At 40.5% G+C, this 12,007-nt stretch overlaps 1 protein-coding gene across 12 annotated transcripts in view; it reads right to left on the bottom strand.

Moving 5' to 3' along the window:
• SPECC1L (sperm antigen with calponin homology and coiled-coil domains 1 like) overlaps window positions 1–12,007 on the bottom strand; it is a 147,037-nt gene that overhangs the window by 25,265 nt on the left and 109,765 nt on the right. The gene's annotated exons all lie outside the window — the stretch shown is intronic.

Here is a 12,007-nt window from a genome sequence, read left to right on the forward strand (position 1 = left end):
CTCAGTGGAAAGAGCCTGGGGCTGGGAGCTTGGAGAGCCAATTGTATGGTCTTAGGCAAGCATGGCACCTTTCTGATTTGCAGACGTGAAATGGAAGCCCTGGGTTTGTGATTTCTAGGGGCTGTCTCAAGTCTGACTCCCTCTAACTTCTGAGAATGGAATGTGGGTGCTGATTCACATGAAGTATTTCACATTTTATCTGAGGAAATGCATCCTGAGACAATTATCTTACAGCTAAACAACAGCATTGGCAAACAAACCATTTTATTACATTCGGCAGGTTTTCTCCATGGCATTAGTGGGAGTTAAATGGAAAAAGAATGCAAGAAAAAGGAACAAAACCTTGAGCTAAAGGGAAGACAACCCTGTAGAGTTCCATTCAAACTGCTCAGGCCTGCCCACCTCCACCACCTCCAGTAGCCCATCTAGTTGGTGAAGTAACAACAGGTACATCCAAGCTACTGCTGTTGCTGCCAACAGACCATGCCTCTGCCAGGGCACCATTCCTAATTATCTTTCCAAATCCAAATGTACTGGTCCTGAATGCAGCTCTGAAAAATGCTCACAGTGAGGGGAGTGAAATGAGCATTTAAGGACTGGTGCTGTATGCAAGGCCTCCACTCCTTCCCCTGTTTAGGAAGATCTAATTTGTGTCATCCAGGGGAGAAAAGCCTTGACTAAGTAGTCTCATCTACCACACACAAAACACACTGATCAAACTCATTTATGGTAATGGCACTAAGCAACTGATTTTTAAAATTACAGCCCTGAAATTTCTGGAAATACATGTTAATAGTAGCTATCAAGATCATGTTTAAACAGAACGCAGTAAGTACACTGTGATTCTGGGAAAACTTTGTTTCCCAGCTGCTATGTTTGACATTAAAAGGAATGCCCTGAAAACAGGAAAGAGTTCTTTCACTTCACTGGGACAGAAAAGCCATCAATTAACCTCTGCTGTGTGCAGTAAAGAACACAGGCCCGGCCAAGCGCAGTGGCTCACACCTGTAATCCCAGCACTTTGGGAGGCCAAGGCGGGCGGATCCTGAGGTCAGGAGATCGAGACCATCCTTGCTAACAGGGTGAAACCCCGTCTCTACTAAAAATACAAAAAATTCGCTGGGTTTGCTGGCATGCACCTGTAATCCCAGCTACTCAGGAGGCTGAGGCAGGAGAATCGCTTGAACTCAGGAGGCAGAGGTTGCAGTGAGCCAAGATTGCTCCACTTCGGTCTGGGCGACAGAGTGAGACTCTGACTCAAAACAACAACAAAAAAAAAACAAAAAGAAAAAACACAGGCCCAAGAAGAGCCCTGAGATACAAGCTGTTTCTATTCCCTGGTGGCTCCAAGAAATGTGAAGCTCTTGGGGCCAACCGTTGAGCCTTCGGGATGAAGATATCTTGTCATCAGGACAGAAAATGATTAGACTCCAGGAGTTTTTATTGCTTCACTGTGGAGAACTTATGAGTAGACACAGTCCACATAAAGAATGGGTGGGACGGCAAGGCTGGCCATTCTTGTTCCCCTTTGTTCAAGTATTTTTAACCCCTGGAACACAGTGATATTTACAAACAATAAGATCTTTCTGTATACTTAAGTTTCCATGCAAGTGACAATGTAAAATGAAAAGATTTAGACTTTCAACCTAGATTTGATTCAGAGCAAAACTCTTATCTACTGCCAGCATCTTTTTTTATTTTTTAACTCTGGGAAGTAATTCCTGTGACCTAAGGTTCTAGTTATAGAAGAGGAAATCAAACAAACTAAGCTCTGCTTGGACTATGAGGAATTCCTAATGCATTATTTTAACAGCATTCTATCTACTAGAAGAACTCCCAGCTTTCTCTAACCTTTCTTATGCCACCCACCCCTAGCCCAGTCCTAACTCTGATCATGAAGAGAGGATGTTAGGAAGGTGGAATGGTGAGAAAAGGAAGGATCAGGGGAAGAGCGGCATTCTGGAATGTTTTCCAGAGAGGAAACTAAAGTCCTCTTTTTTTTTTTTTTTTTTTTTAAAGGGTGGGGGTAGGGGATGAGTAGAAATAACATTCCCCCTCAAGGCTGGACACATAAGGGAAAGAGGGATGACATGTGAAAAGGAAGCGTCTCTATTCCCTTGTCTTTTCCAGTATGTAGTGTCTAGGAAGAATCAGAAGAAACTTGCGCTTTCGGGCCCAATCTCTTTAGGTTAGGAAAGTCACCTTTATATAAGAATCTACTCAACCCACAGGCTTTGAAATGGTGGGAATGAGTAGTGGCCTAAGGGAGTGTGACTAACACCAAGTGCTAATCTCATGCCTGGGTTGTGCAGGTAGCAAGTATCATACTTAATACTTCATACAATTTATAAAGAGCACTTCCTTTTTCTCCTATTTGTCTCCTATTTGTATTATTACAAAGGAAGCTGTGAAGGACTGAGCTATTTTTATCTGTTCACTAGTTCTTACTCTATTGATTCTTCAATCTATGGGGACACACAATTCTGGGAGAATAAAGGTAAGTACTTCTTTTCCTTGCTTAGGAAAGAGGGTAGGGAAAATAAAAAAGAATCCCAAAATGATGCATGCTAGGAAACTTCTGGCTGCGGTAGAGGAAAGAGGTAGATAGATCCTTTCCCCAAAAAAAAACCCCAAAAGCCCCCAAAAACACAAATATAAACCTGGACAAAAGTGTCACAAATTACCATTTTAGGGCAAATCAACCAAAGGCAAACAACAAACTAAGAAGTATTATTGGCCAGACACAGTGGCTCACATCTGTAATCAGCACTTTGGGGGGTTGAGGTGGGTGGATCACCTGAGGTCAAGTTTGAGACCAGCCTGGCCAACATGGTGAAACCCTGTCCCTACTAAAAATACAAACATTAGCCGGCCATGGTGGCATGCACCTGTAATCCCAGTTACTTGGGAGGCTGAGGCAGGAGAATCACTTGAACCCAGAAAGTGGAGGTTGCAGTGAGCCGAGATCACGATCACGCCACTGCACTCCAGCCTGGGCGACAGAGCAAGACTCTTGTCTTAAAAAAAAAAAAAAGTATCTTTCATGAATTGGGCTCAATGGCTCATACCTATAATTCCAGCATTTTGGGAGGCTGACGTGGGAGGACCAAATGAAGCCAGGAGTTTAAATCCAACCTGGGTAACACATCAAGACTCTACAATTAAAAAACTAAAAAAATTACCCGGGTGTGATGGCACGTGCCTGCAGTCATAGTTATTTGGGAGGCAGAGATGGGAGGATGACTTGCGCCTCAAATTCCTGTGCCACTGCACTACAGCCTGAGCAGCATAGCAGTGAGACCTTGTCTCTTGAGAAACAAAAAAGGCCAGGCATGGTGCTCACGCCTGTAATCCCAGCACTTTGGGAGGCCAAGACGGGAGGACTACTTGAGCCCAGGAGATTGAGACCAGCCTGGGAAATACAGTAGGGCCCCATCTCTACAAAAAAATTTAAAAATTAGCCGAGCATGGTGGCACGCACCTGTGGTCCCAGCTACTTGGGTGGCTGAGGTGAGAGGAGTGCTTGAGTCTGGGAGGTTAAGGCTGCAGTGAGCTGTGACTGTACTACTGCATTCTAGCCTGGTGACATGGTGAGAACCTATGTCAAAAAAACAAAACAAAACAAACAAAACTTCTACATAAGTGTTCATAGTAGCATTATTTCTACATAAGTAAGTGTTCATAGTGGCATTATTTTTAATAGCCCAAAGCCCAAAGTGGAAATGTCTATCAGCTGATGAACAAAATGTGGTATATATCCACACAATAAAATATTCAGCCGGCCGGGTGCCGGGGCTCATGCCTGTAATCCCAGCACTTTGGGAGGCTGAAGTGGGTGGATTACCTGACATCAGGGGTTCGAGACCAGCCTGGCCAACATGGTGAAACCCTGTCTCTACTAAAAATACAAAAAAATTAGCTGGATGTGGTGGCAGGTGCCTGTAATCCCAGCTATTCAGGAGGCTGAAGCAGGAGAATCGCTTGAACCCAGGAGTCAGAGGTTGCAGTGAGCCAAGATCGCGCCATTGGCTCTCCAGCCTCGGTGACAAGAGTGAAACTCTGTCTCAAAAAAAAAAAAAAAAATCAGTTATAGAAAGGAGTGAAGTACTAACACATGCCACGTGGAAGAACCTCAAAAATATGGTACGTGAAAGATGCCAGTGACAAAAGACCACAAATGATTCCAGTTACGTGAAATGTCTGGGACAGGTAAACCCATGGTGGCTGCCTAGGGCTGTGAGGTGGTAAGAATATTCTAAAATTTATTGTGATGATGGTTATACAACTCTGTGCATATACTAAAAACCACTGAACTGTCCAACTTGGTGAGTTGTATGGTATGGGAGTTATAAAAAAAATAACACAACTAAATCTTAGAAACTCAACTCTCAGAAGATAACTTTATAAGATATCTGTGGTAGGCCCATAAGCTGTTGATGTCTTAATCTCTGGAACCTATGAACATGTTTATTTACATGGCAAGATAGTTTGCAGATGTGATTAAACTAGTTCAACCATTGTGGAAGTCAATGTGGCGATTCCTCAGGGATCTAGAACTAGAAATACCATTTGACCCAGCAATCCCATTACTGGGTATATACCCAAAGGATTATAAATCATGCTGCTATAAAGACACATGCACACGTATGTTTACTGCGGCACTATTCCCAATAGCAAAGGCTTGGAACCAACCCAAATGTCCAACAATGATAGACTGGATTAAGAAAATGTGGCACATATACACCATGGAATACTACGCAGCCATAAAAAATGATGAGTTCGTGTCCTTTGAAGGGACATGGATGAAGCTGGAAACCATCATTCTCAGCAAACTATCGCAAGGACAAAAAACCAAACACTGCATGTTCTCACTCATAGGTGGGAGCTGAACAACGAGAACACATGGACACAGGAAGGGGAACATCACACACTGGAGCCTGTTGTGGGATGGGGGAAGGGGGAAGGGATAGCATTAGGAGATATACCTAATGTTAAATGACAAGTTAATGGGTGCAGCACACCAACATGGCACATGTATACATATGTAACTAACCTGCACGTTGTGCACATGTACCCTAAAACTTAAAGTATAATAAAAAAAAAAAAAGAATTTTAAGGACAGGAAGATGATCCTGAATTGTCCAGGTGGACCCAATCAAATCACACAAGGCCTTAAAAGCAGATAACCTATGGTCAGAGTGATGCAATGTGACAACCTGACCAGTTGTTGTTGGCCTTGAAGATGGAGGAAGGGGCTACAAGCCAAGAAACATGGCTGTCTCTATAAGCTGGAAAAGGCAAGGAAATAGACTCTCCCCTAAAGCCTTGAGAAAAGAACACAGCTCTGCTGACACCTTGATTTTAGTCCAGTAAGAGCCATGTTGGACTTCTAACCAACACAGTTCTAAGATGAAAAATATGTGTTGTTTTAGCTACTACATTTGTAGTAATTTCAATAGTAATAGAAAATGAATACAGTATTATAAATTATTTGTTTTATATAGAAAAGAAAATGAATCTAATGAATCTTAATAAATCATCTGGAATAAATGAAGAAGTGTAAAATATCAGAAACATGTGACATAAAAACCTCAAAACCACAGATAATTGGGGCGACAACATTCCTGACAATACCAAAAAATTTTTTTCCTTAATTTTTGCTCAATATACATGAAGTACCCAAACGATAAGTACAGCTAAAAGAATTTTCACAAAGTGAATATACCATGTAGCCGCTTCCCCCAAATCAAGATACAGAATGTAATCAGAATCCCAGAAAGGATCCCTCAGTTCCCCTAAAGATAACCACTATTCTGACATCATAATAGATTAATCTCACCATTGTTTTGGCTTCATTTAAATGGAATCATAGTTTAGACTCCTGTGCATCTGGGCTGCTTCTGCTCAATATTACATGTGTGAGATTCATCCATGCTGCTGCATGTTGCAATAGTTTATTCTTTTTTTTTTGCTTGTTTTGTAGTACCTTATATATCACAATTCATTTATCCATTCACGTCTTAATGATTATTTGGGTTGTTTCCAGCTTTTGATTCTTATGGAGACTATTCAACTTCAGCAGATACTGCCAACGTTTTCCAAACTGGCTAGAACAGTTTAGAGCCCTCTCAGCAGGGTGCAAGTGTTCTTGTTTCTCTGCTTCCTTGCCAACACTTGGTGTTATCAGCTTTTTAAATCAGGCATTCTGTGTCTAATCTGCTGCAGACATAGCAAAGCCTGGCTATATTTTTTAAATGCTAATAAAAATTAGATCCTGAGGGCCAGGTACAGTGGCTCACGCCTGTAATCCCAGCACTTTGGGAGGCCGAGGTGGGCTGATCACAAGGTCAGGAGATTGAGACCATCCTGGCTAACACAGTAAACCCAGTCTCTACTAAAAATACAAAGAAAATTAGCCGGGTGTGGTGGCGGGCACCTGTAGTCCCAGCTACTCGGGAGGCTGAGGCAGGAGAATGGTGTGAACCCGGGAGGTGGAGCTTGCAGTGAGCCAAGATAGTGCCACTGCACTCCAGCCTGGATGACCGAGCAAGACTCCGTCTCAAAATAATAATAATAATAATAATAATAATAATAATTAGATCCTGAAATTTTTTTCACTTGCTATTAACTCTCATATTTTACATGCAACTTTGTTAGTATTTCCTACATCATACTCATGTCTGGAAACAATTTTCTTTCTTTCCAATTGTTATACCTCTTATCTCTCTTTCTGCCTTACTGCACTGACTAGAACTTTATTTTTTAATTTTTTGTAGGGACGGGGTCTCACTATGTTGCCCAGGCAAGTCTCAAACTCTTGGTCTCAGGGGATCCTCCTGCCTCAGCCTCCCAATAGAGCTTTACATACAAAACTGAATAGAAGTGATGAGAGCAGGGTCTTGTCTCTTTCCTCATCTCTGGAAGAAAGCTTTCAATAAGTCACCATTAAGCTTAATGTCCACTATAAATATTTTTTGTAGATGCCCTTTATCATCTTTTTAAAAGTCCCTTTATTCCCAGTTTGTTAGAAATTTGTTCTGTGGGGCTTCTTTTTTTTTTTTGAAACTAATAAACAGGAGTTAAATTTTATCAAATGCTTTTGTTCATCTACTTTGATTAGATCACATTTTCCCCTCCATTTTGATAACTTACTCTGAAGTACTTTAATTCATTGAAATCTTCTGACAGTGCATGTGGCCAATTCTGATGAATATACTGTGGCCAATTAGAAGGAATGTGCAATCCACTGTTGTCTGGTGCAGTGTTTTATAGATCAGTCAGGACAAAGTAGTTAACAGCATTACTTACATCTTCTATAGCTCTACCAAATTTCATTTGCTTTTTCTATTCATTAATGAGAGAAGCATGTTAAAATCTCCAAATATGCCTATTTCACCTTTTAGTTCTATCAGTTTTCCTTTATATTCTCTGGGGCTATGTTACCTGATACATATGAATTTATGATGTGCTCTTAGTGCCTATAAAGTCTTACTGGGCAGCATGAAGTCTTCCAATGTTGTTTTCTAAGAGTGCCTTGGCTATTGTTATTGTTTTAATTCTTTATCATTACGGACAATCTCTATCTCTAGTAATATTTCTTTCTGAGAAATGATGCTTTGAAATTAGTATAGCTCTTCCAGCAGTCCTTTGGTTAGTGGTCGCATAGTACATCTTTTCCAGCTCTTTTACTTTCAGTCTTTCCATTTAAAGTGGGTCTCTTATACACAAATTATGGTTGGGTCTATTGTTTTTAATATGACAATCTTTGTCTTTTAACTGGAATATTCAGCCTATTTGCCTATAATGTGATTTTTACATATTTGGGTTTACATCTATTACTATACCCTTAGTTCTTTGTTCCTTTTCTCTCCTTTCCTGCCTTATTTTGGATGAATCAAGTATTAATATTCTACTTATCTTCTATCTGCCCCTTATTTTCCATTCTTTTATTACTTTAACTGTTAATATGTGATTTTAAATATTATAGTAGCCACACTGAAAAAGTCAAAAAATATATAAATATATTTTATCAAATATATTAAAAATATGATCATTTCAACATGTAATCAGTATTTTTTAAATTTTTTAAATGAGGTAGTTTACATTCTTTTTTCTTTTCTTTTTTTTTTTTTTTTGAGACGGAGTTTCGCTTTGTGCTCCAGGGTGGAGCGATCTCAGCTCACTGCAAGCTCTGCCTCCCGGGTTCAGCCATTCTCCTCCCTCCGCCTCCCAAGTAGCTGGGACTACATGTGCCCACCTAATTTTTTGTATTTTTAGTTGAGACGGGGTTTCACTGTGTTAGCCAGGATGGTCTCGATCTCCTGACCTCGTGATCAGCCCGCCTTGGCCTCCCAAAGTGCTGGGATTACAGGTGTGAGCCAGCGCACCCGGCCTACATTCTCTTTTTCTATATTAAGTCTTCTAAGTCTTCAAAATCTGGTGTTTTATAATCAAAGCACATCTCAACTCAGAATAGCCACATTTTAAGTTCTCAATAACTCCATGCAGCCAATGTCAACTGTAGCAGCGTGTAGCCCTAGATATTTACAATGTGCAAACCTTCACTTATTCAGAATCTATGACATTAATTTCCTAACCTCCTGAACAATTCAAAGACCTTGCGACACCTTAATTACATTTACTGTCTCCCTCCTAACTTTTGAACCATTTTATCTTACATTTTCAACCTACATATATCTTTAAACAAGATATTTTTATTACACTGCAGTCAATATTCATATATATTTACTTTCACATTTACTCTTCCACTGTTCTTTATTCCTTCCTGAAATTTTGTTTCCCTATGGGATTATTTTCTTTCTGCTACAAGAACTTCTTTTTTCTTTCAGAATGGGCCTGCTGGTGACAAATCCTCTTTCTGTTATCTATTGAGAAATCGGCTGTTGATCTTATTAATCCTCTTAACCTAATATCTTTTTTCTCTAGCAATTAAAGATTTTTTCACTGTCCTTGACTTTTAGCACTTATGACACTCCTAGCCCTCTCTTTTCTCTTAGTATAACCCAATTGTATGTGTCTTAACCCTTCTATTATGTCCCTTGTCTCCATTACACTGTTTTTTTCATCCTTTCATTTCTTGGTGCTTCACTGTGGATATTTCTTACTGATCAATCCACTAATTCACAAGTCTTTTCTGTGTTGAGTGGTTGTGAAACACATATATGGGAGTTCCTATCTCAAGCTAATGAATTTTTTAGTCCTTAAATTTTCATTTGGCCAGGCGCGGTGGCTCACGCCTGTAATCCCAGCACTTTGGGAAGCCCAGGTGGGTGGATCACCTGAGGTCCGGAGTTCAAGACCAGCCTGGCCAACATGGCAAAACCCCATCTCTACTAAAAATACAAAAAAAAAATTTGCCGGGCATAGCGGTGGGTGCCTGTAATCCCAGCTACTCAAGAGGCTAAGGCAGGAGAATCACTTGAACCTGGGAGGCAGAGGTTGCAGTGAGCCAAGATCGCACCATTGTACTCAGGCAAGAAGAACGAAACTCTGTCTCAAAAAATAAAATCAAAAAATAAAATAAAATTTTCATTTGATTCTATTTTACAGATTCCAGTTCTCCGGTAAAACTCTCTATCTCTTCATCTGTTTCCTTAAACTCATAAATCGGTTATTTTAAAAGCCTATCTAAGGGTTCCAATATCTGGATCACCTCTTCTTTTCTTGTTACTCATTCTTTCTCTTGATTTTCATTCATTTCATCCTGCTTATTGGCATGCCTGGTATTTTAATTAATTAATTAATTACAGAGACAGGGTCTCACTATGTTGGCCAGGTTGGTCTTGAACTCTTGGCCTCCAGTAATCCTCCCACCTTGGTTTCCCAAAGTGCTAGGAATACAGGCATGAGCCACTGTGCCTGGTCATGCCTGGTATTTTGATGGAATGCAGGATACTGTGTTTCAAATAGTATAGAGGTTAAGTTTCTTCTGGCAGGTAACTAGAGTAAGGGCTGATCACCTCATTCAATTAAAGTTTTGAAGTTAGATTTCAAGCTGATAACTTCTGGTCAACCTTTATTTGTAGGACATAATTCTTTTGAGGTCTCAACCGAAGGCCTGGAATATTTCCCATTGTCATTCCCATTTGGCTGGCCTTGAAATCTAATTTTTTTGTCTACCTACTCCTGTAAGAACAAAAACTGTGCTTAAGTTTTTAAGTCTTCGGTAATAGCTCTTTACTGAATTTCTCCTTCTGAATTTGAAAAATACGTTAACAGCAAAAGCTAAGTCAAATGTTGAGTTTACTACCTTCTTTCTCTTTATTTTCCCAAAGAGACGGGGTCTCACTCTGTTGTCCAGGCTGGAGTGCAGTGGTGTGATCAATGCTCACTGTAACCTCGAACTGCTGGGATCAAGCAATACTCCTGCCTCAGCCTCCTGAGTAGCTGGGACTACAGGCATGTGCCACCATGCTGGCTGATTACTTTTTTTTTTTTTTTTTTTGCGACGGAGTCTCGCTCTGTTGCCCAGGCTGGAGTGCAGTGGCGGCGTGATCTCGGCTCACTGCAACCTCCGCCCCTGGGTTGACGCCATTCTCCTGCCTCAGCCTCCCAAGTAGCTGGAACTACAGTCACCCGTCAGTGCACCCGGCTCATTTTTTGTATTTTTAGTAGAGACAGGGTTTCACCATGTTAGCCAGGATGGTCTTGATCTCCTGACCTCATGATCCACCTGCCTCGGCCTCTCAAAGTGCTGGGATTACAGGCGTGAGCCACCGCGCCCGGCCTCATTACTCGAGGTTGTCTTTTTCTTAGGATCTTGGACCCTCAACATCTTGGCTGCCTTAGAATACCTCAATTCAAATTTTAGTCCTGCTACTCAGTGATTCTGAAACAAATTCTGGACCACTGCTTTGTCTGGCCTCTATCCCATGTGAAGAGTTAGCCACCACCCTAAGGGAAAAAAGCAGGGGTAAATATGGGCTCAACTCAATTGAATTTTTCTCTATAATTTTGGCTCCTGCCAAATTTGACTTGGCTGCCTTGGTTAGTCCCCAATGCCTTCAAAGATATTAATTTTTGTATTTTAAGCAGTTTTTCCAGTAGTCTCATCAGATTTGGTCTGATATTCTTTTATAACCATAAACAAAAGTTTTACTTTACTGAGTTTTAACTACTGATATATTTTCTTACTGACTAGTCTATAAACTTCCTGAGAATAGAAACTATTTTTATTTCCTAACTTCTATTTAAACACTCAGCACACTACCTGACACAGAACTTACTATCTGATAAATTATTAGCTTTTTGTTTTGTTTTGTTTTGTTTTGAGACAGAGTCTCGCTCTGTCACCCAGACTGGAGTGCAGTGGCGTGATTTTGGCTCACTGCAAGCTCCACCTCCCGGTTTCACGCCATTCTCCTGCCTCAGCCTCCTGAGTAGCTGGGACTACAGGCGCCCGCCACCAAGCCCAGCTAATTTTTTGTATTTTTAGTAGAGCTGAGGTTTCACCGTATTAGCCAGGATGGTCTTGATCTCCTGATCTCGTGATCCACCTGCCTCGGCCTCCCAAAGTGCTGGGATTACAGGCATGAGCCACCATGCCTGGCAATTATTAGCTTTTATATTAGGAAAAAAAGCTTAGAATTCAAGTAAAGCATAACACATAAATATATGCCTGCTAAACCAGTCCAACCCATTAATTCTTTTAATTCCACTTATCTCCAGTAAGAAATATCCAATCTTTTCTTCAGTGGCCCACATATTAATGAAGTACATCCCCCAATAAAACTGTATTCTCAATGTTAATCTGAGATTAAATTACCTCAGGCAGCACTGAAATATTTTGTTTATTTATTAAAACTATTTTGTACTAGATTAAGTGATTTCATTATTCTTTAGATTTAACCAATCCATTTCTAGGTCTAGCATTTTATCAGAAAACAATGAGATTTTTCACTCAAAATAAAGCTCTCAAATCAACCTTTAGGGGCATCTTGATTACATTCAGTTAGGGTTTTCCAGGGCAAGAAAACAGTGATGCAAC

Source organism: Pongo abelii, chromosome 23 (genome assembly GCF_028885655.2).
Source record: "Pongo abelii isolate AG06213 chromosome 23, NHGRI_mPonAbe1-v2.0_pri, whole genome shotgun sequence".
Classification (NCBI taxonomy): Eukaryota; Metazoa; Chordata; class Mammalia; order Primates; family Hominidae; genus Pongo; species Pongo abelii.